This window comes from Pseudoliparis swirei, chromosome 18 (assembly GCF_029220125.1).
Source record: "Pseudoliparis swirei isolate HS2019 ecotype Mariana Trench chromosome 18, NWPU_hadal_v1, whole genome shotgun sequence".
Taxonomy (NCBI): domain Eukaryota; kingdom Metazoa; phylum Chordata; class Actinopteri; order Perciformes; family Liparidae; genus Pseudoliparis; species Pseudoliparis swirei.
In genome coordinates this window covers 5,856,236-5,862,235 of record NC_079405.1, presented here as the reverse complement: position 1 = coordinate 5,862,235, position 6,000 = coordinate 5,856,236, and the positions used below count along the sequence as shown (strand labels likewise).

At 42.0% G+C, this 6,000-nt stretch overlaps 1 protein-coding gene across 3 annotated transcripts in view; it reads left to right on the top strand.

The window, feature by feature from the left end:
* The first annotated feature begins 1,320 nt into the window (after positions 1-1,320).
* Positions 1,321-6,000, top strand: part of rap1gapb (RAP1 GTPase activating protein b) — a 125,148-nt gene continuing 120,468 nt past the window's right edge. The window contains exon 1 of one of the 3 annotated variants that reach the window (XM_056438554.1): positions 1,321-1,398. The gene's annotated coding sequence lies outside the window, so the exon portion shown is untranslated. The remainder of the gene's footprint in view (positions 1,399-6,000) is intronic. The other 2 variants (XM_056438553.1, XM_056438555.1) reach the window with 2 other exon arrangements.

Below are 6,000 nucleotides of genomic sequence, written 5' to 3'. Positions count from 1 at the left end.
GTCTGGTGATCCACTGGTCTGTTCTGGTGATCCACTGGTCTGATGTGGTTATCCACTGGTCTGGTTTTGCAATCCACTGGTCTAGTTTGCTGATCCACTGGTCTGGTGATCCACTGGTCTGGTGATCCACTGCATATTGGTATTTGATCGACTGCTTATAGTTTCATAACGTTAGAGAAACCAGCAAAGAGTCAATTGAATGAAAGCAGCGAGCGCCGTTGGAGCCACAGCCGTGTGCAGCTTTGAGATGATCATGAAGCTATAAATAAAAAGTCACATGATCAGCAGAGTTCTAACAATTCCTCCGGAGGGGGGATTTCAACTTCCGAACCAAATTTCATGCCAATCCAATCCAATAGTTGCCAAACCACTTCACTCAAAACCCCAAAAGGGAAGTCAGGGGACCACGAATGTCTGAATGAATAAATAACCGTCCAACCGTTCGTTGGCTCATTCTCAAACACAACATTCATATCTTATGTCTCAATCTAACTTTCTGCTGCGGTGGATCCGGCTTCCACCCTGACGGGATCCATAATTTAACGCCGGCTAGATTCATGCGGGCTCCACGCAGCCGAACATCGAATCCCTCACATCAGCAGTGCCGGAGGGCGAACATGAAGCTGATGGACAGACCGTAACACGGGAGATGGAGGAGAAAAAAACATAAATAAAGGAGATTTTCAGTTTTTGGAGGTTCAGTTACAACTTTTATTATTTGTGTGTGTTTGTGTTTCTTCACTTTTTCCCCCGTTGAAAGTTTCTTTTCTATTTCTTGGGAGTTTTCCTGATCCGATGTGAGCTCCTGGGACACATTAAGCCCCTGAGGCAAATTCGTAATTTTTGATATTGGGCTATACAAAATAAACTGAATTAAATCGTAATTACATTTGTGTGTGTGTGTGTGGAAAAAGTGCAAAAATAAGCACACGTCTTTACACCAATCACCATCCTTCTGCTTACATCCACAGCAGGAGCACATCTCAGGTAAGAGATGGATAACTTACGGCTGCACAGTGAGCTGCAGCACTAGTGTGCGCGCGCGTGTGTGTGTGCGTGTGTGTGCGTGTGTGTGTGTGTGTGTGTGTGTGTGTGTGTAGGAGTAGCAGAGAGCGCATTGGACGGTGGTCACATGACACAGTCATATTTAAAAGAAAGGAAACAGCGGCTCGAGCATCAGATGCTGAGACGCGCGGAGGATCCGGCTGAACTCAGCTCTCCACCGCTGCCTCCAGCAGGCTGCTGAACAGGGACAGCTCAGGTTCTTTAGAAATAACAACAACGCTATTCCACCTCCGCGAATATCCTCCTCCTTCTCCTCGTCATTTTTAGCAGCAGCGAGGAATTGCGCGTGCACACCGGACACTTCTCACCATTCTCCAAAAAAGAAAAGAAAAGGTAAGAGACACGCGTAACTTTCTAAAGCATCAATTATGTTTAGTTATCGCTGCGCGAGCGTTTGGTCTCGCGTCCATCCGCGAGGTCCGAACCCGATTCAAACAACTGGGCTCGCGCAGTTCTTGCGATATCTCATCGATACACCTCTGCGCGTGCTGCGGGGCGCTGAGCACGCGCGCGGTGCACTTGACAAAGGAGGAGGCTGCAGTTGGAAATGAGGAAATATCCTCAATGGCGGGGTTCTGTTGTCATGACTTCCGGCTTTAGGATGACTTATTAAAACCTTTGATCTGTCAGACGTTCAGCCTTTGACAGGAAATTAAAATGTCTAATTATTAATCTACAAATAACTTATTCGATATAGAAAAATGCATTTAATTGTAAACTATTTAATATCCTGTAACAATCAGGGTTAAACTACCAATTGCCCCCTCCCCCCTCGCCTCCCATTTTTATTTTCATTCGCTGACTTCTATTGCAGTAAATATAAATACAGCAGTGAGTTACAAACTCAGGTTATTGTTGAGGAGTTTAAGAAGAGAATATTACAGATTCTACTCATTTTATTTCTCTGTTGGGTCTTTTTCCATGTCAGTTATCACTGTATGTTTATTGTTTACTCAGTTAAAGGGGCAGTCTGCTGGTTGCTGAACTGAGCTTTTATTTTGAAGCTTCTGGTTTGAATCTTGTCTGTGAAGAAATCTTAGAATGGAAATGTTGTGAATTACACTGACTACGCTGTATTTTAATGTGATGGCTGCAGGTGGCCCGCTGGCCTTCTTCTAATTAATCATGAATTATTGAACGTAAATAAGGTGCAAGCGTTGTTTAAAAAAACATCTGCATTGACCCGTGGCCAGAGGGAGGATCCCTCGGACCCCCAGCAGAGCTCCGGTCGAAGCCCCCAATATCTATATGTATCCAGTAACTGGCCCCTACAAGTCAGTGAACTTCTTCTTCTTCTTCTTCTTTTCCTCCTGCATCTTCATCTTCTTTTACCTTTTTTTTTTTTGCAGCTAAACAGTTGGATGAATATTGCGTGACATGTAACCTCTTCAGAGGGATAAACATCACAAATGATAAAACGGTGCAGTTTTCGCTGGTTATTTTTTTAAGTTAACACTCGAAACCTTTCCCTAATCTGCTGTAGGAATAGTGTTTTCATATTTTTATAATTGTGTTACTTTATTAATAAACTAAGCGAATACGTGGGCTTATCTTCTACCTCATTCAGACATTGGTTAGTGACAGTCTAGTAAACTCAGGCCCTGCTCAGTGTTTCTAAATGACACATTTGAATGTTGAATTTAAAAAAAGAGACAGTGTAGTTTTTTTGGTCTCAAAATATGGACTCAAATATGATTTCTGAGATAACAGAATATGAGGCTCACGTATGTTTGGAATCGAGAAAAAAAAGGCCCTTTAAAGTTACCGTGGACTCAGATAGTGAAGTCAAAGTTGCCTCCACTGATGGTCAGGATGATGTCATCAGCATCACACGGTGTTCCCTCGGGGAGCAATGCAACCAGAGGTTCAGGGGGACATGGCTGGAACCTTTTACAGAATCAATTTCTTAAAAATAAATCAAGTTCAAGGAAGATTATAACCAGTTTATCGTCTTTTTTTTTTTTTACTCAACCCTTCCTTATTGTTTGGTGTAATAGAACTCTGCTACAGATCAATATATTCAGCCTGATAGCCAAAAGATGAATACACATACAAAAATTAAACATCATATCTGTCCAGCGGCCTGAAACACACGAATGAAACTAAACTCTGCACTCGGATCAATTAACACGGAAGCAAATCATCCATTTTCAGGCTCATTATGTATGCTCACTTACCGAGTACACAACACAACAACAACAACATGTACGCATCCAAAGCAAGACGGATGCATTCATCATAAACAATGGCTTGAATCGTGCGTCCTCGGTCCGCTGATCGTTGCAGCAGTTTCCCCACTATGGACGTCTTTTAATTGAAGTGGTTTCCAGTAATCCTGGAAAGCTTTCAGTTGACATTTCCTCTCGTTCCTACATTATTTATAACGTTCACCTTGTGGACTCTGCGTACACGTCCGTACCGTGACCTGCTGCTGCTGCCTCGGGTCAAACATCTTTGCAAAGCAATCTTTAAATGACTCACAGCCGGGAGCTTTATTGTATATACAGGAAATGCAACACACTGAGTAATACAGAACATTACATCATATGAGGACGGAATAGAATCAGAGGACTGTAGCTATCAACATACATATGTATATATGAGTTGGAGCATCCAGAGCTGTATTCTGTATAAAAACATATCTCTGTCTTCGTGCTCTGGCATTTCAAAATGTGCTGGTTATGGATGCAGAAGAATCCGTAAATTGAAGAGTCTCAATCGATGCACCACTGGTCGGATTTTTAGATGAATCCGAAAAGGAGCCTGTTGCTCGAGGGGTTCCTGCATTATTCATGGGAGAAGTTTATTTTGTTGCTTTGTATCCAGTGGCGGCTGGTGAATTTTCTTTTTGGGGGGGCGCAGTTGGGCGACGCGGTTTAAATAGCACTCAACAATGAGAAGAAAAGAGGTTTTGAGTAGAATATTGTAAAAACCAAAGCTTTATTTCAAGAACACAGCGTGCTCAACACTGTCCAATAACAACTATCAACACACTGTAACTTTGGGCATGAGAGGTTCAGAGCAGAATTCTTTAAGAAACATTGGGTTGGGTTTTAGAGGTTAGCAAAATAAAAGAGTTTCACCCTCACATGAAAGAGGTTCAGAGCAGATGTAACTGATGTGGAACGGGCATGGAAGAAGTCGGCTCAGATGGTGGATTTTCCCAGCACTTATTTATTCTGCAGAAGACAACAGAACACACACATTTGCCTTCTGATCTGTCTCTGCACTTCCACTTCCCTCAGCAAAATAAAACCATTGTCCATGGATGACAGGACCACATTCAATCTAAATAATAACAATTATCATCAAAAACCATGACATGTAACATACAAGGGGAAAACAGAGACCCCTAATGGACAAAATAAATAACTGCATGAGCTAGAGTCATTTCAGCAGAAACAGAGAAAATTCTAACTTTGAACAAAAGGGAAACACATACCTGCAGAAGACAACAGAACACACACATTTGCCTTCTGATCTGTCTCTGCACTTCCACTTCCTAGACACGCAAAACACAATTTACACAAGGAAAATATACGCTGGGGCGACCGGATGTAGCTAAACAAACGGTGCCAAAGTGGCTCAATGAGACCGCCACCAAACATATATGTTGACGGTCTAAATGACACGACAGCTGGACGCCGTGATCGTAGTTCGACCATTACTGTATGTAACATAAACGGTTAATTTTATAAAAGAATCTAGCCACAATAGGGCAACAACGTCTTCACTCAACTCACCCTCAGCAATATAAAACCATTGTGAGCAGGGTTGCCAGGTCTGTGTGACAAAACCAGCCCAATGGCCAATCAAAACCAGCCCAAAACCAGCCCAATATCAGAACTCAAAATATGCCCGTGCCAAACCATATACACTGCTTTTAAAGTCCAACAGCATTGCTATCATTGCCAAATGTATTGTAATATCTACAAAGTAACAACATATGTTTAGTTTGCCAGCATTAAAAGCAGTTTTCCCTCAAGTTATTTCACCTAGGTCCTAAAATGGCCTTGTGTAATTATACAGTATATTATCATAAATAAAATGTGTACGTGCTGATCTGGAGTCAGTTTGGTAGGATTTGGGTATGAATAAATTATTTCATTTAAAATATGGATTTCTATTTAAAGATATTCATGTAATTTGCATGCAAAATAGGTCTACCAACCAAGGACAAAAAATCAATCCGCAACACTTCAAAAGTGGCCCGATTCCGCAGGAAAACCGCGGACCTGGCAACACTGCTCTATGGGCTGAGGGAACATACGGGTCTCTGATCTGCCGAATAATCCAATCGCGTGCACATTTGTGCGCACTAAGAGTCAGGTTTCATCCGCCAATGTGAAGCCGGTCATTGCCAAAACGACTGAAATGTTGTATCGATGCCGTACACACGTTAGACCAGCGCCTCGAAAAAGGGGAGGGGCTTCTCTCCGTGATAATGGCGATATATTATATTTTTTCACATTAACTTAAGTGGTTGTTGACAGGGGTTTACGGTCTCCCACACACATTTAGCGCGTCAACACGGTATATTTACTATTTAAATGATTTGGCATATAATGTTTTTTGACAGGATTTTTTTATTTATTTTTCTTCTTCTTTTTTTTTCATCTCCAAATTTTAAGAGGGGCGTCGCACTAGCGCCCCCTATGGACGAGCCGCCACTGTTTGTATCGTCATTTTAAAAAAATAAAATCATTCTTTAGATGGCAGAGTAAAGCTACAACAGGACTGGAAGGCATGAAATAGTCTGTTTAGTCATTATTCTTGTGCATTTTTAAGTCTTTCTCTCTCTCACACACACACACACACACACACGCATTCTCTGTTTGCCTCATTCTGCCGGCTGACATTGATTTTCACAAAGGATGAAAAGATGAAAGGGAATGTTTTTGTGTGTTCAGCCGCCCGTAAGCCAAAGATGAGAGA